General features: G+C 34.2%; 1 protein-coding gene across 2 annotated transcripts in view; it reads left to right on the top strand.

The window, feature by feature from the left end:
* The window catches only part of LOC103570745 (CCR4-NOT transcription complex subunit 6-like), a 255,890-nt gene that overhangs the window by 44,741 nt on the left and 185,399 nt on the right, over nucleotides 1-25,750 (top strand). The gene's annotated exons all lie outside the window — the stretch shown is intronic.

Raw genomic sequence — 25,750 nt, 5'->3', positions numbered from 1 at the left:
GGTTCTGTTAACTTTATATACCCGTCAGCGTGTTACTGACATTTAAACATATAAATTGTCCCATGAACGATATTAAACACACGTCTACCAGCTCGAGACATATTCATATTCATGAGAACACAATATTTCAGCAACTCCCCTTGATACATATACATATATATATATATATATATATATATATATATATATATATATATAGCTTCACTAGATCCAATTTACTCCATCCCTTATTATTTATTTTTATAAACCATAAAAATTCAAAATTAACAGACTTGAAACATTGTAATGTTATAAATTTATCTCGGCATTAAATTCCCGACAGAGTACTCACAAATTAAATTTGTTTAATCTAACCTCCGCAGTCTCGTTACTCTCGTATCAATATTTATCACGCATTATATCAGGCATCTCAGCCTCCTTGAGTTCCATTTAAATTCGACTATGGGGTAAATCTGACAATCCAACTAAAGGGACTGAGAAATATTAACTGCATTAACACCCTCAAGGGAAAATCTACCGAGATTAACAATCGTTTTGATAGTATAAGACGTTGAGGCTTTGCTTAATTATCAGGATACGAGGTCGGTTATTTTGTTTATGCATTTAAAAGTTACTATATATAGTTGATACTGCTTAAAAGTTTGACATAGTTACTGCGGTATTACTTTGTCATGTGTATTGTGCTAAAGAGTTATCGCTAAGTATTTTATTCGAGCTTTTAATCCATTTCGTAACTACTTTGCATTTAATATTTCCCTCGCTTTAATATTTATCCATCAAGGCTTACTTCAAGCTTATTATTTTTTTCTCATAATCCATATAATTTCCTCTTAATTAATTAATTTCCTGAAATTTTGTCCTCTCTGCTGATATTAAATTCTCATTATTCTGATAATAATTTCAAGTATTTAATAAAACAAAGTAAATAACAAACTGTATGTATATATATGTAAAGAAAAATGTTGACAATAGAAGGAAAGTAGAATAATCTTTAATCGCGGTTGTATAAATTTAATTAACATATACGTCGGCATTGGTAAACGTCAGAGGAAACGAAAAAGCACACGATAAGCTCGAAGCAAGTGTGACAAACAGCTCGGCGGTGTGTCCTTCAACCACAGACTGTATAGCATTACCTGTACTGGCATCTCCATCCTACTAGTTGTCGTCGTAGTCGTCGTCGTCGTCGTTCCACTTTGAAAATCGGCTTTTCGTACTACAGGTCAACTTGTCTCGCGCCATGTGTTTGTGATTAATCCAACCGGCCTTCTATACTCCGCACACTGTCACAAATTTATGTACGTATATACGTATGTATGTGGCTATCACCAGTAATCAATGGCAATCCACATGTGTTGGATTTAAACACGCGGTGCCAGTTGTCGACTAGCTGACCTTTGCATGACACATTTTTTTTTGTTCTCTTCCCACCTCAGTCCCGATGGTGTTTGTTCCCAACTGGAAATAGTTCTGTCGTCAATTGGTAATTGAAGCCCCAGGGTTGTTCAAATTCTTTTAAAGTTTAACAAAAAAAAAAAAAAAAAAAAAAAAAAAAAAAAAGGAAACATATATGTATGTATACATATAAATAAATTTGAGCCATGAAATGGATTTGTAAACTTGGCAGCAAAAACGTCGGATTCGGTCATAGCACATGAGTGGCATGGAGCTGCTATATATTTGTATATATATATATATGTATATATAAAGGCATCGACGAGTTAATTAAATGATGAAGTTGAGCCAAAACGCATGAGCGCATTGCAGATAATTTTCGTCTTATTTATATATACATATGAATAGTGGAATGAAGAAACGGGGATAAAGTTAATATAAGGATATAAAATAAAAGAGGTGTAAAAGGAGTACACAAAGTTAATGTAGTTAGACATCTCTTGGCAACGGTACACTCTCAGATAAATGCAGTGAGCAAAACCGTCTGGTTAATTATACACACTAATATAATTTGCCAAGTGCGGAGGAGATATTTCCGGTTATTAACTTCCGAAGTGCCTACACTTTGGCATTTAGCTGAAAAAATTAAACTCGAAATCTCTGTGCCAGATTTGTTTAGTTTATTAAATCACCTAATTTACTTTTCTCTTTATTGCTAAACTTTATTTGCTAAAGTTAAATTATATATTTTTCTCATTAAAGTCATTTTTAGTTAATTATAGGGTATATATATATCTATATATTAATTTTAGTTTAAAAAGTAATAAATGAAATTTGAAAACTTGAATTATTTATTGAAGGAGTTTAAAGTGGCGCCACTTTACCTTCAGAAGAGTAATAAAAAAAAGCTAAATACGGACTCTTCAGTTTAAAAAAACGGCGTTACTATTCAAAGCGCGAATTCATCTTGACGTAGTTGAGTGAGTAAGAAGAGAAAGGGAAAAAAAGGTTTTCGGTGAGTAGAGTACAAGTTAAGCACGGTTTAAAGTGGTCTCGCGACTACCAGCATTGCTGATGTACGTGCGTCCGGCGTAGGCGGTGAACGAAATTCAATGTCGACAGCAGAACGCACATGGAATACTTTAGGAGACAATGATGACGACGACGACGACGACGAAGACGATGACGATGATGATGATGATGATAAGTTGAGGTAAAGAGCTAGTTGACGAGTCAGGTGATGTGGGGACGCACGTTTGTTTTTTGTACTTAAACTCCAACTCAACTCTAACACACACTAGTACTTTACTATTACGAGGACGAAACTCTTTATTAGTCCAGAAGAATTGTCGTAAAACACCACCAGAGAACTTATTTCTATCTTTCCCACACTACTTTTGTGCGTTTTATTTTTTTGCTCTGACGTTCCTGAAAAGGTCGATAGTTTCGGAGAATGCCATTGTTATTCCATTCGATTAAGTATTAACCTGCTGATTTTTTTTCTATTAAAGTTTCAATTTCATCAAAAATCTCAAGTATATTTTTTTTAAATATGAATTTTTTTTTTAATTTTTGAATTGACGCGCTAATTTGAATTTCATCAATTTTTGTATTTGAATCGAAAATTGGGGAGGAATGACTTTAATTGGAGAGAATAATGCTCGAAAAAAATAATAAAAAATATTAGCATTGATGTCTAATAAAATAAATGATGCAAAGATAGTCAGTTTTCGGCCATTATTTATGCTATTAGCAGAATGCTAGTCCGATAAAATGTAACACAAGCAAATGAGGTTAAAAAAAAAAAGGTAAAAGAGCGTTGAATATCATATAAAATAAAAAATTAGTAACACTTATGATGTATTTTTAAAAACACATAATCATCTGGTTCATATATTTGTAGTAATGCGTCTGCTCGGAGTAGTTTACAGTAGTAAGTAGTGAGTAGTAAGTAGTAAAAATGGCTTTGACTGGTTAGGCGTTACATCACCCAAGATATTACTCTACCGGCTTATTATCATTCTTTCGCGATTTCGCTTTTTACTTGGAGCTCGTAAACTCGTTCGCACTTTTGTTAACTACCATATTTACCTTCCAGCCACACGAGAATTCTTCAATGAATTTTTTTTATTTTTTTATTCTGGCCAAGCATATTTAAGTCTCAGACATTTTAAAATATGTTACGTATGTCGTAGTGAAATTGACGAGGTTTACATCAGCACAATTTGCAGAATAGCTGACTCGCTTCAATTGGTGGAATAAAAAAATTTAGTCACATAAAATAATGAAAAAAATATTTAAAAATGGGTGAAACAAAGTCGAGAACGTGAATGAGAATCAAATGACTCGGCATAAAATTAAAACGTTCACTCTCTTTTATTGTGTGAATCTCATATATTCATATATGCATATGTATATATGAGCAGAGCGTTGCCACTGGTTTCTGATTCAAGCTTTCCCCCATTTTCGTGCAACGTCATCGTAACGTGTGCAATATGTCGTCGCGACTTTTATTTTATTTTTCCCGTGTGAACAGCTATATTAAAGTCCCTTCTATTTTTTATATTCAACAAAAAAATTATTTGCTCATTTTTTTAAACCCTCCTGCAATACATAATTTATTATTATTTTTTTTTTCACCTCTTATTACGTTTTACTTTTATAATATACGTTACATAATATTTTAACAGACTTTTTTCTTTACGATAACTCGGTAAAAAAAAAATTTATTAAATTTTTTCGTAAAATATCTTCGAGTCATTTAATAAAAAAAAGTTGCTAAGAAAAAACGTTTTTAAAACTAAATTGCATTTTTTATGAAATTTTTCCAGTTCAGAAATTTACTGTCTATCTTATAACGAACTAATTATTAATAAAAAATTTGTAATGCGGCCATATTGACTGAAAAGTAAACATTAATATTTACCGAATTACCATTTATCTTCAACTACATTATTTAAACATCAGTTGCTCAAATGACAGCCGAATAAATATTTAAATGAGCCAATAATCTGACACATGAAAATTTAAATAAACGGATTTATGTCATTTAAACCCAGTAATTAATATTTCGTTGACTGAAATTTAAAATTATAACTGAGGAAAAACGTTTGTCAAATTTATAATAGCAGCTTAAAGGCATTTTCAGAAACACTCTATTGGTTTTTGTGTCAAAAGTTTCAAATGAAAAACTGACGTCGTCAATCGGAAATGAATAAGCCGGTGGATTTTTATACTCAGTCAATAGCAAGCGTTTGGTTATTTAGTTTTATTTTTCAAATAATTTAGATTTTTATTTCCACTTACGGATTTATCACTCCATATCTTTCAACGTAACTCAATAATTTAAATATACATTTAAATTATTCAAAGCCGTCAGTGCTAGCACAACGGGTAATAAAAATTTAATAAGGATTTTTTCAATTAATTGTAAATAAAAAAAGCAATACATGCATCGATATTGAATTTGAACTTAATATTTGTAAACTTGAGAATATTTCACTACCTATTATTTTTTTTTTTTTTTTATTATTAAATAAAGAAAAGTTCCTTGAAATAATTCAAAGTGAATTGATCTGTATATTTGAACAAGCGAGATAAAACTCTTAAAGATTTCAAATAAAATTAATCGAGTGTAAAGACAAACTTTTCGTTGTTTTAAATTTTATAAAAGAACGTACATGACAATTTAACACTTGCCTTAATTTTTTTTTTAGTTTTCAAGACAGATCAATTAAACTTTGCAAATATCTTAAAAACTTATCAACTTATTTCCTGTATTTTTTTTTTACTTTTTGTGATTCCTCAAAAAAAATAAACTTGAGACTTGAAATTCCGAGTTTCTAATTAAAAAAAAAAAAAAACAATAATAATAATAATAAATCGGTCAGCAAGTTTTCAAGTTATCTGTCCCAGAATGTAGAATTAGTCTGAAAAGATGTCAAGCGTATTTTTGTTTGAATTTAAAAAAGGGGATTAACGTCTCAATGAAGATAGTAAATTATAAATAAATATGTCTCACGCATCTTTAATCCAGTCTACCCACGCGAATAGTAGCAGCACATAAATTATCAACAACTCTTCAAACTTACAAGCATGAAAATTTACCTCCCTGTCGTATATAGATAAACATATATCTACTTATATATTTAATGCAGCGTGAGTGGAATTTTCCTCTCAGCAGCTGCGACAACTTGTCTTCCCTTATATTTGAATAATAATAATAATAAAAATAATAAAAAAAGAAACAATCAAATGGAAACAGGAAACTGAATAAATTAGTGATGCAACCCCCGGGGTATTTCATTTTCAGCGCACCCGCGTTGTATCTAAATCTTGCGTCTGAATTTAAACACGACCCACTTAAGTTTAAATAAGACCTAAGATGGAAATAAGATCTCAAGTGTGTATTCGAGACAAGCAATATTTTTTTCATTATTATTATCATTTTATTTTTTATATATTTGAATAAATAAGAAAAATGATCATCAATTTTCCGTGTGCATGCAGTTTGAGGATCATCTGAACGGTGTAATAGATAAAATGGATATCCACCGATGTACGTATGCGCGGGAGGTCTAGGAAAAGTATTTTTTGATGGATCCTGGCTGCAGAAAGATACTGCATAAATATGTATGCCCTCGAGGATATTTTCTCTACTCGTGTTTCTTTTCATTTTTATCTCTTTCATTTCTCTCCTGTTGCTACTTTGTGTATTAAACAAGCCCAGAAGCTACGGAAAAAATTTTATTCTACAATCGGAGAGACATCTGTGCATTACATTAGTGTATTACATGCTTTATTTATATTAATTAAAAAATAACTGGGGTGAAATGGATCCAATTGAATGAAATTTAAAAGTTTTTTTTTTCGGGTCTTGAAAAATTAATTTTTAAAAAATTATCTAATGAATTTAAAAATGTTTTTTTCTTAAATTGTACCCAAAAGTTTGAGAAGAAAGTAAGTTCAGACGTAAGTCTGTAACTGTGACCAATTCGAAGATATTGACTTTTAAATATTGAAGAAACTAAAATTAAACTAAGCACCTGCGTGAAAGACGACGAGCCAGAGACGGAGAGCGACACAGTTATCATATATGGCTGGTAGATCTTCTAATAATAATCTTGTACAGTTAACTGTATGTTCCACATACTTACATGCACATTTGTAATCAATACTTGGATCTATGAATATTGATTTGGCCTCAAATTGCTTGTAATTAATTGGACAGCGTAAAAAATAGAATTAATAAACATCTTTAAAATGCGACCGTGTAGAAGCTAATGGACAAGAGAATAATGAAAAATGAATAGGAATTTAATTTACCTTTACGTCCACGAATTAGTGCTAAGAGTAAAGCCGTGTTATATTTACGAAACCTTTCTCGAGCTGGTTGTCACCGGAGTCGACAACAGCAGAAGGGTTGGATCGGAATAAATATGTTTTCAACAAAAGACGCTGGCATATGTGAAGTTAAATACAACTCACACGCTATTCGTTTTAATTCGAAAAATAAATTTTTTCCAGGACTTTTTATGGCTTTTCCTACTAGAGGACATCATAATGAACAAAAAACGTTTATGTTGTGATGGGCTATTCCCAACAGGAGCAAAGTTACGGGCTACGCAACATAGAAAGACATGGAAAGTGTCATCTGCCTGCATCTGCCCGTATCTGCCCGATGTTGATTTCTCAAAAAATAAATTATTCCCAGGACTTTTTATGGCTTTTCCTACTAGAGGACATCATAATGAACAAAAAACGTTTATGTTGTGATGGGTTATTCCCAACAGGAGCATAGTTACGGGCTACTCTTCATGGAGAATATCCTATACCCATGGCTACCAACACTCATATGGGTCTCAACTCACAAAATAAATTATTTCTAGGACTTTTTATGGCTTTTCCTACTAGAGGACATCATAATGAACAAAAAACGTTTATGTTGTGATGGGTTATTCCTAACAGGAGCAAAGTTACGGGCTACTCTTTGTAGAAAGTGTCATCCTCACTCATGTTCACTCATGTTCACCAACCGTCATATGGGTCTGAATTTGAAAAATAAATTATTCCCGGGACTTTTTATGGCTTTTCTTACTAGAGGACATCATAATGAACAAAAAACGTTTATGTTGTGATGGGTTATTCCCAACAGGAGCATAGTTACGGGCTACTCTTCATGGAGAATATCCTATACCCATGGCTACCAACACTCATATGGGTCTCAACTCACAAAATAAATTATTTCTAGGACTTTTTATGGCTTTTCCTACTAGAGGACATCATAATGAACAAAAAACGTTTATGTTGTGATGGGTTATTCCTAACAGGAGCAAAGTTACGGGCTACTCTTTGTAGAAAGTGTCATCCTCACTCATGTTCACTCATGTTCACCAACCGTCATATGGGTCTGAATTTGAAAAATAAATTATTCCCGGGACTTTTTATGGCTTTTCTTACTAGAGGACATCATAATGAACAAAAAACGTTTATGTTGTGATGGGTTATTCCCAACAGGAGCATAGTTACGGGCTACTCTTCATGGAGAATATCCTATACCCATGGCTACCAACACTCATATGGGTCTCAACTCACAAAATAAATTATTTCTAGGACTTTTTATGGCTTTTCCTACTAGAGGACATCATAATGAACAAAAAACGTTTATGTTGTGATGGGTTATTCCCAACAGGAGCATAGTTACGGGTTACTCTTCATAGAGAATCATCTCCACTCATGTCCACCAACCCTCATATAGGTCTGAACTCGAAAAATAAATTATTCTCAGGACTTTTTTGGGTCTTTGCTACTAGAGGGCATCATAATGAACAAAAAACGTTAATATTGTGCGGAGTTCTTATCAAGAGGAAAAAAGTTACCAGCTACTCTTTATAAAAATAAATTCGAAAAACTTTGCAACGAAGTAAAATGAAATGAGTAAGTAGCTTCCTCGCCACTGAACGGATTATTTCACAGCAATCTCATAGAACCCAATCTTGTGACCATCAAATAGTAAAACACTAAATACTCGACATTAATGTGTGAAGCAAACAAGCTTGTGCATCTAAGCGGTTGGGTTCGGAAAGCTTGTGAGTCGTTGATATTTGTTTATCGGTGTTTATGAAAGTAAATGGGAATCGCCTGAAGCAAGGACGAATAATTGGGTGTCCGTAGGATTACCCAGCAGAGCCTTAATGGGCTTTTGAAGGCGTGGTTATTACTCCTGAACGTAACACTACCTCCCTGCACTTACAACCTACATTCATATGCTCATACTTCTGTATATCTATACCTATACTTAACTTAGTTTCTGTCTTTTTCTCTCCCTCGCTCAGTTTACGGTGGACATCCCGGGTGATATCCAACGGCGCTAACGTGAATTTAGTCGAGATATTGCTCGAGTGAAATTGGCTCGAACGAGAAGAGACCCCCTACTGCCATCTTCTCTACTCCCATTCGATACACATGGCTCGAGGGTGGTTTGCTGCATCCCCAGCCCTCTTCCCTCTCATACACTGCAGACTACACTCTAGACTCTACTGCTATTACTGTTACGATGTTATCCTATACTCTATGCCTTATGCTATCTATTTTGTGTTGTAGTCACTCCATTAGACACCTCAAAATTGCTTTTTCCTCTCATAACACGATACTTTTATTATTCCATTAAGATACTATTTTGAAATTTTACTATTTATCCAATATTAATTTCCTCTAGCTTTAGAAATTAATAAAAAATATTATCTTTAACTCCAATCTTAAAAATATTAACCGTCATTTCGTTTATTGAAAAAATATTAGACTTCCCGAAGCTGTGACTCGAATTCAAATCACAAAATTGAAATTAAAAAATCTTATTTTTATAAAAGAGTATAAATGTATACATTTTTTTTTTTTTTTTTCATAATTAATTTACGTGAAAGTGAATTAATAAGGTTCAAAGTGAGTTGATTATCGGTAATGAGTAAGAGTCTCGATAGCAAGAAAATAAAAAAGTTAATACTTGTAAATTAAAAACAAAAAAAAGTAAAAGTCGCATCGTCACCTTCCCACTTCTTGAGGGTCTTAACGGTCATGAACTTTAGCCGACAAGTTTTACGACTTAGTTCTCTTTAACGTCGGTTCGTTTCTCTTCAGCAGAGAGTTCTTGTCTTATGAAGAAGAAGAAGAAGAAGCCGATAGGTTATCGCCATTAATAAACACCCAACGTCGAACTTTGTCGTCACCTTTTAATGCCATCACGTTTAACGACGTGACGCCTGCTAGCTCCGATACTTCGTGACTACTGAGATATCATCTTTGCCTCCTCTTCTATACGCTACCACCCAAATTCTAATTAATATGCAGTTATATAAATGTAAATATAAATTAAAGGGTTATAACTTTATAAGTAGGGATTAAATTGTGCTACTGAATTGATTGAAGTGGTATTGGGAGTAATGAGCGTTCAGCATCGGGGCTCTGGGTTGATGAAGGGTTCAGCAGAAATAGATGTGATGGCTGATGTGGTAAACGAGGTGCTTATAATTTGTTAACATCCTTTCATCAGTGTCGCCAGCAAGCCTGGTTTAACAATTTTTAAGTTCATTTGTGGGGGAATTTTATGCTTCCATGTATCGCACACTTTATATATGAGGTTAAATTTATTATAGAGTCAGGAAAGCTTTATCGATAGAGATATGTCAAGAAAAGTACCGCAGCCGTCCCTCTAAAGTCTCGATGAAAGCTTTCAAGGTTGAACTCAAGTCGAAAATTTTTGTTGGGTTTTTTTTTTCTTTCATTCAAGTATAGTGGAAAGTTTGAGTATAAATTAAAGTTTGGATTTAAAAAATTTAAAAGCAAAGGAAAAAAAGGGTAGAGGAGAGTTATAATGGAACTGGTGAATAAAAGTATATCTATAGAGACGTTTAATATCGAGTAACATAATTCAAGTATTTTTAAAAGCTAAAGTATATAAATTTTATTGGTAGATAAAAATGTATAGATGTTAGTGTGGAAAACAGGCTCATATCCCGAGCAGACTTGTTAGTGATTCATGCATGTATTCTAGTAATCACGTTGTGGCTCTCGAGTAAATTCACTCAGTCCAGGTATATAGAAGAGTAGAACACGTTTTTCACGATCGTCTTTCAGTCTCAGCGCGAATGAGAGAAGAGGTTCCAAGGGTGGTCGATGCGTGTGGTCTGATTCGAGAGTTTATTCTCCCCCTTTTTTATTCAATCCGTCCATCCATTCAATCTAACCATCTATATATACCTCACTAGCGAAATATAAAGATAAATTGCAAGTAGAAAAGACGTTCGGGTTCGGAAAACGCCTGAAGCGTCAATTGAAAAATAAGAACAATCGAAAAAGGGTCGACCGGATCGTTTTCAAGCGTCCTCTCAATTCTATTTTTAAAAAGACCCTTTTCCAATTATCCTGCGGAAATATTTTTTAGCTTCTTTTTTTATTCTCGCAAGCGCAAGACTCTTCCTTTTATTTTCTAACCAGCCACAACGCTCTCTATTCTCTATAGATATATTATCTATTCTCTAAGTCGAGGACGTCAAGGACCTGGAGGAGTATGCCCACCAAGATTGGAAGAGACATTTCAGTTTAACCGTCAGAGGGCGGGTCTCCTTACGATCCTGCTGGGCACTCGTAGTAAATGCTTTAGCATTTTCTCGTCAGCAGTTTTGTCCTGAAGAATTTCAAACTCAAACTCTGCTCTCACTAAATGTGCAAACGTGCCATTTTTTTTTCTCTAAATTCCATTTCGTTTTTTTAGTTTTTCTTCCACTTCCCAGTTTCTCAAACTATCACCCATAAATTTAAACAATAAAACTAAATAAAAGTTAATTTTTTGATCCGTGTGAACATTATTGCCTATCGTATGATAGCAATAAAGCTTTTATACGAGTAGAGTTAGAGCAATAGTCGTTGAGGTTGGCTTTCTATCCCAGTCAAGGACATGACAATAGCCTGCACATGACACGTGTACTATTAAACGTTATTAACAATGTTTGGTTAGTCTATATGCTTTAGTCTTTACTATACTCTTTAGTTGATGGAACATATGCAGAGAACCGAGTTTCTCTGACTCTGCAAAGTTAATGCCTCACTGGAGCTTTTCAGCGATACGATGAAGCTTCTATTAAACTCACTACCACGTACAATATACCAACATTCATCCATTGAGAGAGACTCAAAACTCCTAGGGGATTTCATGGGTTTGTACAGACCCCAGTAAATATTGTTTAATGTTTTAAATTCACCCCAAGCTTATGCACTCACTCCGAATGTACTTGCTGTTCTTATAAATTCATCAGCTTCTCTATGGACGCAACCGACATTTCAATTAATAACCAATAAAATATATGGTTTTTTTTCATTATGGTTAACTTGCTGCGATAAAAATGATGATAATAATAATAATAATAATAATAATGAATTTGTTGTTGCATTATAATCGTAGGGTTGGAGGGTGATTGGGAATAGTAGTTTGTTGTTGGTAGGGAAAGAGGGTACGTGCGGATCAGCAAACTGGAAAATGGCTCTGGCGCGTCATTATTTTTGTTCGCGGACGACTGAAACGAGGGACATGGATCCGAGTGAAGCGTGGTTAAGCATTTTTGGCATTTTGCCTATCAACGATGTATCATGTTGCAAATATTTAGTTTTTTTTCCGCGTGCTTGTTACAGGTAAATCCTGAATAAAAAAAAAAAAGTGGGAAAATAGTATTTTTTGTGTTCACTTTACTATTAACAAAGAGAAAAAGCGATAATCGTAGATGATGAATGCCACAGTTAAATGGTATTGAGATACGAAAACTAATCGGAGTAGACATTGAAGCTGATGGGGTAGTGAGCGAAGAAGAATTGATCTTGCAAGTAGTTTTTAATTGCTCTGGTGTGATGTATCATTGGATCAGGCTTCAATTTATTCGTACCATGATTATCGTATCAGCGGAGAATAGAAGCTGATGTCTTGAGGAGGTTCTTAGGACAGCCAAGAGGATGATAATGCAAAAGCCCCATTACGCATATCCATGTCGGGAAGAGAGCGCTAATTACTTTGCTCGTATTAATTAATTTTCCTGACGATCACACCGAGCGACGGTTCAAGATTAATTAATTTCCCCGGTGGACGGTTGTGTTATTGATCTAGACTAGCTATGGTATTTTATCAACGCAGATAGAGGGGCTGAGAAAATTACACTGGCTGATTGCCTGCAGTTTATTTGCTGGGCCTGGGTCCTTCATGAATGATTGCCACCAGCTGTCGGTTCTCATGCATTTCTTCCACCATTCTATCCTTTTTCCTTTTTCTCATTCTCATTCTCCAGCCCTTTACTTCTACCCCTTTTTCTAAAGATATTACACTCCCGGCAGAGTGTATCTTGCATTCAAAATCTTAGAAGCAATAATTCACTCGCCAATTGCCAGGGACACTTTCACTTATCTCTCTCGGAGAGATAACGTTGGAAAAATATATACACCAGTGAGATACACATTAAATTGGTTGTTTTAAAAATGTTGTGTGACAGTGAGTCATCACACTTGGATCCAGTCCCAGAAGGTCTTTTGTTGCCACGAGGATAATTATCGTTATTCCAGTGGACGAGACAGCGCTCGAGATAGATTGCCAACTGGCATGCAGAGCCTCTGATACAAACAGCTTCCATACAGGTCAACGTTTGCTTGTGTGCTGACTTATAAAACCCAGAATATGCGGAGCTAACATCACTAAATAGCTTCATTTCAGATTATATTCATTTATACTTATATACCTATATACTTGTCTGTACACAGACATATACATATAGTTATGCTAAAGAACTACGCAATTTCAGTTGCAGCCGCAATTCAACACTCTAGCAGAGTATTTGCATAATAATGCGGGCAGCTTTACTTTTTGCTTTGTAACCAGATATAGCTTCTTGACCGAATACACTTAGCCCCTCCTCTTCCTTTACCAAGTCTCGAATCTTAATGGGACCCAGTTGCCGGAAATTTTGCGAGTCTTGCCCGTTCAAACTTTCCGTCCAGAAATTACCGATTTAAATAACCGACTTCCGCTAATAATTTAAACGCTGACTCACTTTTTATTTAATTGAGTAATTTCGAAATATGTTCCAATTCCCCGGTGAGGTGGTCACTTTTTTTCTGATTGGAGTTTCAGGTTTAGCCGTTATGCCGGGATAAGGACGCTGTCCATCACGCAATTTCCTATCGAGCGATATAATTTTATCTATCTGGAGGCTCTTCAAAAAGTGGTTGATGGCCGTAATCCGGAAATGGCTGGAAGCTTCACAAAGCGCTTTCATACTTTCCTCTATGGCTACACAGCAACGATCTGAGTTTCATTTTTTTTTTTTTTTCTCATTTATTTGGTAATAGGGTGGAGAGAAGCCCAAGGGCAAAAGCACATAGGATGACTCAATTTCCTGAATTGGGTAGCTCTGACATTTGACGTATCAACCGCAGGCAATTCAACATTTTCGCTACAAACACTTTTTTCGAAAATCTACGGATCTCGGCAGTTATCAACAACTTGTAAATTATTATTTTTATTAGTTGATGGGTTTATTAAAGACGTTGGTGATGAGACTGAACCGGCAGTTTTATTGATCCTTCTTCCGAACCCTTCCATGAAGAAGGAAAAAAAAAAAAAAACAAACAAAAAGACTCATAACGAAACGGAAAACAAGCGTTAAGCAGTTGTTATAAAAATAATGTTTAAAAAGCAGCTGTGAAGCGTTAGATGTTATCGATATGCTATCCACGATGTGATAATAATCGTGCTAAAATAACCTCTATGCAATCCTGATTTTTCTATAACAACAGCGTCCACGCATAGTGCGATCAGTGTAAACGAGAGCCCATAGCCTGCGGACGAGTTATATTGGCGCAAGCCGGCCGGTAGGCAAACTGATATCTCCTGTCAATATCTATCTCACGTACAGTGGTTACATGTTACGGCCACGATCAATCAGTTTGATCACCGGCAATGTTGATGGCTAGCTTGGAAACCAAAGGAGGAGACTCCTTTTGAAAGCATCTAGTGGTTGAAGTCTTGCTTAAAGGAGCTCTTACAAGGTAGCCGTACGACCCCAAAGAGACACTAACAGTTTGATCTCAATTGCCTCGAAGCACATGCAATAATTGAGTGGTTTGTATCTTGGTTAGAACTTGTAGCGGCTACAGTGCCACCGAGTTGCAATTCTTGTCCGGGTTATTCAGCACGCGAACCAGTCAAACTCCAATTCCAAGTAAGAGTAGATGCTTAGAGAATAGTGTACTTGAGAAATGAGAAATCACAGTGTGTGTGTGTGTGTATATGTGTTTATGTATGTGGGTTAAGTAGCGCAAGTGTAAGGTTTACCCTCGACATTGATTGAACCAGGAGCAGAGTCCCGGTTGTACTCTCAGTTAATGCCGGTAAATTACAGAGGTTGAAGCGTTCTCCCTCGCGATAAAATCCTGATGCCTTGATCGCAATTAAAGGTAAATCGGAACGGAATCAGTCCAGTATGGAGTCTGCTGGTAGACAAACGTCTAGCCTCTTTATCCCTCTCAACCGAGACAAAGACTAACACCCGGTTCATTTACTTGTAGAGTGATAAAGCGAGCGATAGAAAGGGATAATATGAGGAGAGCCAGGGGTATTGGTATATGGGGATGGTGGTAGGGCATTAACCGATTAGCAACGTTCCTACGATTTCTACGGTTCGACGGCAGACGAGGATCACGGTTCGTGGGAATTTGCATTATATTAAATCGATTGATCGCCCGGATTATAGGAAGGTGTTCTCTCGAGCTCTCTCTCCACCACTCGCAACGTCAAACACAATACCTTCGAGTACACCACCACCTCTTGCTACTTCAACAACTACAACAACTACAACAACTACAACAGCTACAGCCGTACTACCGGTGCTGTAGCTCCTGTCTCGATAGGTTGCCCCCAGTGATGCTGGCACCGCGACCAGCCGGCTCGCCGGCTCGATTGTGTTTCGATTACAGTTGCATCGATGGATATGTGCTAGTGAAACCCTGGCACAGAGTTTCGCTGCAAGGGAAATCCGAGGCACGTTTGTATAATCAGATGCATCGTTTATTATTTGATCCGAGAGCCAGTCGCACGTGATAATCCAATGATGATACAATATTATCGGGTGTAATCAATGCGACAGATTGCCGAAATAATAATTTTCATTCATCTTTTTTCTCCTGCTAACACTAAAATTTAAATGCCCCTCTGACGATCAGCTTCATTAAATATCCACTTGACTCTCATTATATTTGAGTAATTAAAAATGTAACCATGGACTAAGTAAATATAATTAAATATAAAAACCAGGTCAAATATTTGCCGAGTAAATTGGTACATTTGGTTCTTCGTAGTATCACATCTAAAATAAATTCACAGGTCAGATCTATAGGAAGGTTTCCAACAAAATTAGCCCTTCGAGATTGCCGTACAGGAAACAGCGACTACACAGAAATGTCAATAGACGAAACTATCTTATGCTCTCCCATGCCAGAGCTTAAATCCTTTCAGCAGGATGTTATGCAGCCACTGGAGGATGAATTATCCAGAATTCTCTTCATATGCTCACCGGTTCATATACACAACAGACTACAGCAGCAGGAGCAGAAGCAGCATCTACCACAGTCACTTGCTCCAAGCATATACCCAACAAATACCAGCGTTATTGCATACCGTAGACGAATTAACTGGGATGAACGAGCGCTTGCCATTTACACTTAAACTATCTCTCAAGATTCTCCAAGACCTTTAATGTATCAAGTTTCATACCTCACCAGCATTATGTGCTGCATTTTTCAGTGCATTGCATTATAAGTAAAGCTGTTTCCCATTTCTTACCGGCATGCATATACGTAGACAGCGAATTCCCGTAACTTCTAGCGAACACGACATACTTTATTTTATTTCTATCTATCTATCTAAAAATACGCGTAAATTGCACCAAGCAATAACTCGTGGATATTATGTCAATTAATAATACTTTCGTACCGTTTATTTAAATAAATTGTTCAATTTATTAGGCTTCAATGATTGAGATCCTGGTGATAAAGTTTAGAATTGAATAATTATCATTATACTTCTCTGGGTCTTAACTTTCATTAAGTCTGCAGACAGTGACAGCAGCACTGAAGTAGGATAGTGTAGATGCTAATAGTAAACGTAAAATGCTTCGGGGAATAACGCTTGTTTACGATAGTTTATCGTTGATGATATACGCCCGAGTCTACTTCACTCGCATCAGTGTACATTCACGTCCTATGTGATTTGTTTGTCAACCGTATTGTTGTTGTTCTTGTTGTTGTTCTGGTACTCAACAGTAACCGTACACATCTGAGTACGTAGGATCTACCCAGTAGCTCCAGGATGAATCCATGAGCGCTCAGAGTATTAAATATAGTTTCAGCGAGTACATATCATATTGCTCTGGTTCGTTAATTTTAACCGAGAAACTTTCACACTTTTCACATATTTAAAAATTTTTCTTTTTAATAAACCATCGCGTTTTTTAAACTTTGAAAACTTTCTTCTGGCATCCTATTAAAGTAAAAATTTATCTTTTATCTTCGTAGTTTCGAAATAAATTTAAAACAATTTCAGCTATGAATTATTAAAAAAAAAAAAAAAGAAAAAAAAATAATAGTACCCTGGTAAAATATTAATGACATTGGAAAATGCAATTTTAACCAAAATTATAAATTAAATTAACCTAATTTAAATTTAGTAATGAATGCCACTTAGTTTATCAATAATAAACTAATTATTGAAACATAAATAGTTAATTAGCGTATGTTTAAATGGGTATAATCAAAAATTATTTACGCATGATAATTATTAGTAGCAACATTCATTTTATTGGTTGTTACAAATATACGATAGTGTAAATTGAATTTGTACTCGCAACATGATCAGATGTGTGCGTGCATGTGTGTGTATGTATAAAAGTAAATACAACCGGGTTAATTAAAATTCGTTTGCTTAATCACGCATCATTGCGGTGGGTAATCTGCACAGTTTCCATGTCATTGTTGCAGCAAACTACGCGGCTATGAATATTCTAAGGAATTTACAGCGCAATATAAATCGTTTGCGTGTTTTATTAAGCGACTATAAATGCTAATCATCAACGCCCTCGTCTTTTGCAACAAATATCTCGTTTAGTAGTAAACATATTTATATGAATATCTTATATATCTCTATAAAAGCATCGAGCATTTTTTTTACAATTCAGACAAGCTAACTGATGAATAACGTTCCTTTTGGATTAACGGTCCTGACATACATTGAGCTAATACGGGTGTGCTCGTAAAAACTCTTCGAGACTGTAATGTCGGCCAGGTGGCAAAGAGTACTCTTGTATGTGCGGACTAAGTATTTTTAGCATTAGACAGTTAATCTCAGATCCTTCATTCCATCGGGGTCTTTTTTTTTCAGAACACGTCTGGCTTTACATATTCAGAGTGCGCTGCTGATAATAAATTATTGTAATGAAGAAATAATTGGATCAATTAATTTCTCTTAATGTGATTTTAAATAGTAACGATTGTGATTGAAAAAAGGCGTCATCAATGATTTCGGCAGGAAGATTGATAATTAGATAAGGAAGGAATGAAAAATTTCTATCATCAGACAAGTTGATCCAATTGTCAGTGATAAACTATCTCTATCGAGTCCCGAGTCCACTGGGTAATCCTTCTTTATTCTTAGCCGGTAATTCATCTTCCCATTTCGCCCGTACGAATTCTACCTCTACCTTCATTTCTTCGTATAATACATTTATTTCTTCATCATATATATATATGTAACGGTAACTTTCCAATTTATTTAATCCAAACTTTAATACTTTTCACATTTTATTCCTTATATACTTTGAAGCTTCTTCATTTCAGTCCAAGCTTTACTCCGTTAGTATACTGTAGGTCTCGTTCCTCGTTCCTGGTTCCTCGGTACATCTTATCTGTCGAAATTATGCAGTTCGTGCTATGCAGCTTTTCAATTTTCCAGCTGGTTTTATAACTTTCTGTCGATCGTGCGCTACTATTCCATTTCCTTGAATTCAATCCACCTGAAACGGGTATATATATATTTTGTACCTATATCAATACCTATATTTATTTATATGGATGGTAGGTATTGGGCAACAAAAGTTTAAACTAAATATTTGTTATATTTCAGTCTGTATCTTTATCATCGCAGCTATAGCTCTATTTGTGAGGGAGCGACTGTGTACTGGAGTATATACTCTATAGAGTAAAGTTTACTTAACTGAGCACATGACGCGTATTTATAAGCCCGCTGGTTCAGTACTGTATTAAACTTCCGGGCGACAACGTCCATGTAATAACTCGAGTGTTCTCACAACTGGTGAACTACATTACATATTTCTCTACGACACTTGTTGTTTTCCATGACAGCTTATATCAATATTGTTATATCACTTTAAATGCAATCGTAAAAATAACTTTCGTTTGAAGCTCAAGTGTTCTGGGAGACGCAGCACTTTTTGTATCTCTATTCAAGAGTAAATTAAAAATAACTTGCATATTAATATCAGTTGAGGAATATATGTTTGATGAATAAATATCAAAACTAAAAAATTTCATATGTTTTTTTTTTTTTTCATATTTACTAAAATATTGGATTAGTTTTTCTGCTTTAACTTTGTAAAAAAATTCATTTGCCGTTTCAAAGGCTTCTAGAGTTTAAACTATTGGTTTTATGTAAAAAGTCATCTGGACTTTTTTGTAGCAAATTTTTCACTCTACAAAAAATTTTATTAAAATTTTTTTGTATTTTTAATATTTACTGCGATATTTTAATTATAATTTAACTTTCTACGCTTTTGTGAAATGATTTAGTTTTTTACTTGAAAAGCATGTAGAATCTCAACTATTGGTTTTGCATAAAAAGTCATACTAAAAATTATTTGTTAAATTATATTTTCACTTTTATCTTATTATTTATTAAATTTTTCAATTTAACAAACAAAAATTGAATTTAAAGTAGTTTCAGTATGAATCTAAACTAAAATATGAAAAAAGTTAAAAAGTCGTAAAGTTTATGGAAACTGTTGATTATAATTTAATATAAAATCTCGTTAAATACTTACTCGTACTTTTAAATAAGTACTTTTCTCGTTTTCTGTGTCACAACGCAGCTCATCATCGATAATATCAGTACTTCTCTCCAGCAAGTAGATCTGCTGCAACCAGGACATTTCTATCCAAGAAAATAAAGGAGATAATCCAGCTTTGACTTTAAAACAAATTTCAATGTTAATTCAAATCCACCTTAAATATTATACTATCCAATTCTTAGAGCTTTATCGACCGCCAAAATATAATATTCACACATTAAATATGTATTTGCGAATAAAAGCAATAATATCATTCGTAATATTTGTCCTTCATTAAAATAATTTAAATTATTTAAATAGTGACCCATTTATATTTTTCATCTGCAATTTTGTAAACTACATTTTAAAAGGGCTTATTTTTTATAAAATGATTTATTTGCCATAAACGGAATGAAAATTATATATATATCAAAAATATTTGTCATTTTTATTTTTTACTGATAAAAACCGCCAGTATTTACATTTATCTGACCGATCAGCAATAGTATCTAATATATATATGATCAACAGAGTGGAGTTTTTATTTAATAAACTTCGGGAGTTGTATTTTATTTATGAAGCGAGTGTTGGATTGCGTTTGTAACAAAATAAAAAAAAAATCTCTCGAATAAAATAAATAAAAAATTATATATATAAAAAAATAAAGAGGAGTGAGGTGAGGCGATGACGAAAAAATCCAAACAAAATCTCTTTTACCGAATTTGCATATAATAATAAACACAAACACCGTTTGGTAAATACATGATTTCTGTATAAACTATCATTTTCTCGAATATACTGATGTATATGTAGATATGTACATGTGTGTATGGATGTATAAATAAATTTGCATATCGATCACGTAACGCCAAACATCAATAATCCGTTTGAAGTGAAGGAGGATGTGCTTGCATATTAACGTCGGGAGGTTTTTTTTGGTACTCGGATACATAAGAAGACGATCGAAATTATATATTAATTTATACATTTGGCAATTGTCCATAAATAAATCGTGACATAAAAATATACATATAAGAATTACAAATGTTTTATTTAAACGAGTTATTGCGTGTTTTAAATGTTTTTTATTTCATTTTATTTATTCAGCATTTAAATTATAATTTTTATTTAAATGATCTCAATTAAAATTCTTAAATTAAAAATTACTGAACAGCCAGAGGGTTAAAAGTTAAAAGTATTAAAGATGGAGTTTCAGGAACGATTTACAAGAAATACCTTCGGACTGAAAGCTAAGAGCGAGCTGGTTTCCCATGCACAGAAAGTTAAGTCCTCAAGGAGGTATGAGTTGTTCCTTCGACCCACAAACGTCTGAGTAAGTGCCTTCAAGTCCCGGACTTGTAAAATGTTGAATCCATGATCCATGATCCATGATCCATGATCCATGATCTAGTGGTAGAAGAGGTCTACCGTTGCTGTCAGCGTGGATGGACGATCGGCAACGTATTATTTCGTAGGAACGCATCGTGACCAGTTCGTGACAGTCCGAGTCCCGTAGATAACACTAGCACTGACCGGTAAGACTCCCGCGGGGCATAATGATCACACCATACACTTTGCACCGTAGCCAGAGATGCAAATATCTTATAGTGCATCACCGGAAGAGAGCAGTGGATGCCTAAGCAGCATAAAAAAATACTCTAAGTTGACCAAAGGTGGCCCGAATCGAGTGTAGAGGGTCAAGCGTACGTAAACCGCCGCGTAGAGAGAGAGTACGAATTATATAAAACCGTTACGTGCCAGCTAGCCACGAGTATAAGAGTGGCCTGGAGGTGCTTATGGGTATCACAAGCTATCGCAAAAGTGACCGTTGCTTTTCAGCTTCTCTCTTTCTCTGATATATGCTGATTATTATTATGCTGATGCTGTTGATGCTGCTGATGCTGCTGATGCTGATGTTGATGATACTGATGGTGATGCTGGGACGAGAACTATTACTTCTGATCCCGTGACTAACAAAGGTCAACGTGCGTCCAATCGAAATATAATCTACGCTTAAAAGTTTATCCGGACTAGACGCAGTTAAATGTTTTATTTCTGGTCAACGTGGCTCTTTTTTCATATCCAAGGTTTTGAGTTTGATCCTCGTGTTCCTGCTGTTAGTGATGCTGTAGTTGTTGTTGTTATCTGTCCTCGGAGACAAACAGAAACAAGTAGCGGGATTTCGAGCAAGATGAATTGTCGTTGTGGGCATACCAGTGCGACGATCGAGTCTAGTCAAGTTTAACGATACAAACCCGCTCTCACACTCTCAAGTAATCTCTCCAGGGGCTTCTCTTAGTTTATATATTTTCTTTTAATCCAACACATGTATCACCATTTTTACAGTCAACTCGTTTTAAATTTTTTATTCTTGACAGAGATTAATTTTATGGAAAATTTTAAAAATTAATTTATTTAAAATTACTTTTGCGTAAAAATAAATTTTTTATAAAATATTTTGAGCTTTGAAAAATCATGCTTATAATTTTTTCACGGCACTTGGAATATGAGTAATTAATATTAAAGCTCAAAAGTATGGTTTAAACTTTGAATCCTCGTAATTTAGCTTCAAAGCATCGCAGAAAGCTCGTAAATTTCTTTAACTAGATGAGAAAAAGTTTATTTTAAAATATGACACTAAAGGTAAAAAAAAATTTTTTCAAGTCCACAGAGTCGCTGAAAGATAAAAAAAAAAAGACTGTAGCAGAATTTAAAGAAATTAAAAAATCTGCTCTGGTCATTACTCACTTGACAAAAGTGACATCAATAAAAAAATGCATAACAATAATAAAAAAATTTCATGGGAATGCGTAAGTAGGTGGTACCGGGATTAGTATATAAGACCGAGAAGTTAAATTGTCTACGTCAAAAATAATATCCCCGAGTCATTATCCACGTTATGACCTCCTAGTCATGGGTAATTCAGCAAGTAGCGCATTCGTGCTTAATCCACAACAAGAGACCCTCGAGTTCTTGGCCACGGCAAATTATTATCCTAATCAAAACTTGCATGCACATTGCTAAACATTAACTGTTTCATCACATTACAATTATTATTTTTTTTCTCTTTGTACCCACCAGCTACCAGATATTTTTTTCATTTTAACTATCATTAGATTACTGGCTATTTAAATTTATTTTATTCAAGTCCGCCTTGCAAAGGAAAGAAACGAAATAATAAATCCACAGGAGTAAAGTTTTGATACATTTTAATCCTTTGAAGCGATAGCGCGAGTCTGATGCTCTCGCTGGCTCACTCCTATTTGCTGGACTACTCGGCTTCTCTGGAAGCAATTACTACAATAAGCGAGTTAGCCAACTAACGCAATTATTTTCTGTTGTTTCAGGTAAGCTCCTGTATATATGTATACATATATATATATAGATGATGGGTGGTGTGCTAGCGGTGTTCGCGCGCGACCCACGAGGTGTGAGTAATGATCAACCATTATCTTTTCTGTTTACTCTCCCCTTGTACGTCCTTGCTGAGGCTAGATAGGCCGCATTGAGGAGTAAAACGTTAAAGAGGGACTCTCCTTCTTTCTCTCTCTTTCTCTTTCTTCTTTCTTTTCTTATCTCTTTCTCTGGCTTTACTTGTGATTCCTCAAGAGCGACGGCAAATTCCAAGTTGCCCGGTACGGCCTTTTACTTTACTCTTTACTCTTTAAAGTCATTTACACTTATAAATCTACAGACGTATTTACAAGACGGTACACGCTATTTAAATATTAACATCTCTGAAATTAATTTTTTGTCTCATTGATGTTCAGCATTTCGTATTTTATGACTTGGAATTCTTTTAATCGAAGTTATGACTTAATTATTTAATTTATGTAAAATGTCAATCAGACCTTTTTAGTAGAGAATTTTATCTGCTACAAAATTGTTAGGGTGTATTTTTTTTATATTTTTAAAACTTTAGCCAGTTTTTCGATCCGAAAGACAAACATTTTGATAAATTTATTTTTCTAATAAGTTTTTTAATTAAGAGTAAATAAATTATTATTATTTAAAAAAAAAAAAAATAATTTTATGTCTCTATTTATGTACTAATAAATAGAGTAACGCCGCCATGGTAATTTGGGTAATGAAAGTTGGTTAACTGTCATTAAAACTTGAAGTAAAACTATGAGCAACAAACTCTTAGATGAACCCGCGATATGAATCTTGTTACCAGAGGCTAGCTAGTGCCTTAAGCCAGTCAGTAACTTTCCAGGTACTGGGTTCTAATTAATCGCCCCGATAAGCTCACAGTGCGCAGGTGCTCAAGATGACCTCCATATTTTGTTATAAATTAATATCGCTATTCAATAGACACTTTATAAAATACGCCTACGGAAATAATAAACACATGGATATGGCTAGACGTACTTTATGCATTTTGAGTAAATAAATGCCATGACAATTATTATTTAGTATTTAAAGTTATGAATAATAAAAGATAAATAATTCATCGCAGGCATACCATTAGCAGTGGAATTCTATATATGTTTGGTGAGTTTACCGATTAATTATGGAGATACTCAACGTTAATCACATGCCAGCGGTCGGGGTCTCGGTGATCTCATGTAGCTTTGTGGTATCTGAGGGATTAGTACATTCATACAGGCCACAAACTCATGGGCAGTCATACACCTAACCCAAAATATCCCTATCATCTTGTAACTATACTACATACATCATTAAAATTATTATTTATCAAATTTCATAAAGGTAAAAATTTTTTAATTTGATCCGCTGACACTTGTTCTGAGGGGAAGTAATCATACCTCAATGTTTTTAAAAGCCTCTTAAGCTAAAATAGTTGAAAATATTCGCGAAAAAATTTACTTGGTTTTAGATCCTCTATAATTACGTGTCAAGGCATCTGTCTCCTAGACTGCACATATTTTAAATAAAAATTAAATGAGCCAAAGACTTCCGGTTGAGCTCGAAAATTTATTAAAAATTTGGAATAATTTTTTGTATGGATAGTAATTTTGTAGGAAGTAAATTGTATATAATCGTCTAAGAATGAGTGATAAAAAAGAAATTCGGTAACTATTTTAATAAAAATTAATATGATTTAATTGAGTAATAAAAAAGTTTTTGAAAAGCCCTGAGGCTATCGCATACAATATAAAAGTGATAAAAACAAAGATAATATTTATCTAGACGTAGGAAACCACGTTTCATTTATTATAACACTATATAACTTCCACTTTCTCTTGAAAATCTATCCCGTCTTCAGAACCTCCATTTGCTCGGAAAACTTTTCTGCACTCTCACGCCGTCAAATAAAACTCGAATTATTAGTTTTATGAAAATAATCATAAAAAACAGTGTGACCTACTCATGAACAAACTTAATTTTTTCGCAGGGTAAAATGGGCAGTTAAAAAAATTTAAGTTTTATTTCTACACGTCCATTTTGCCCCTTACTAAAAATAACCTCAGCTGAGTGGCTGTCAATAAAACTATCGTCTCTATAGATCTAGCGGATAGTTAATGTCATAAATTAGCATTGATGACCTCACTGTAAATTTATGACAAGCCTCTACTATTAATTCGCTTATTTAAATCCGCGAGCTATTATTTTAACGTCAATCATATGACAGATATTACATTATCTCGTGTAATAATCGATAATACAAATTAAATAAATAATACAGACGTACATTGACGCAGAGTTTTAGTCGGATATGCAACCAAGTAATTTATCATTTCAACACTGGGATTTAAAAGTTTTTATTCAGAGCACGATTTCACCCACTAATTACTGTACACACACGTGTATCGAATTCGCGGATCGCGGAACCCTCTGTCCACCGATATACGATTGTAGGCATTAACTATTTATTTATTTGAGTAAATAAAAAATTACATTTTACGTTTTTTTATAATCCCCAGATTTTTTTTAATACACTCGATGAATAATCATTATTTGATATTTATTTCATTTATTAAGCTTTTGATATTTATTGAGTGGATTCTAAGTCCGTCGACATTTATAACTCAATAAACTATTCAGATTTATTTTAAACGACTTTGCGACACGGCGCTCGTTTAATCAATAAAATTATTTTTTAATCGGATGCCAAACAGTTTTCCATTTGTGTAATATTTATATTCATTTATTATTTTTTTTTTATGATTTTATATTTTATAGAAATATTAAAGCTAAAGGCTATTTAAATAATTTACGTGACATAAAAATTTAATTTGTAAAAA

The sequence above is a fragment of the Microplitis demolitor genome, chromosome 5, assembly GCF_026212275.2.
Source record: "Microplitis demolitor isolate Queensland-Clemson2020A chromosome 5, iyMicDemo2.1a, whole genome shotgun sequence".
In the NCBI taxonomy this organism is placed as follows: Eukaryota; Metazoa; Arthropoda; class Insecta; order Hymenoptera; family Braconidae; genus Microplitis; species Microplitis demolitor.
This window is presented reverse-complemented; position numbering and strand designations above follow the sequence as displayed.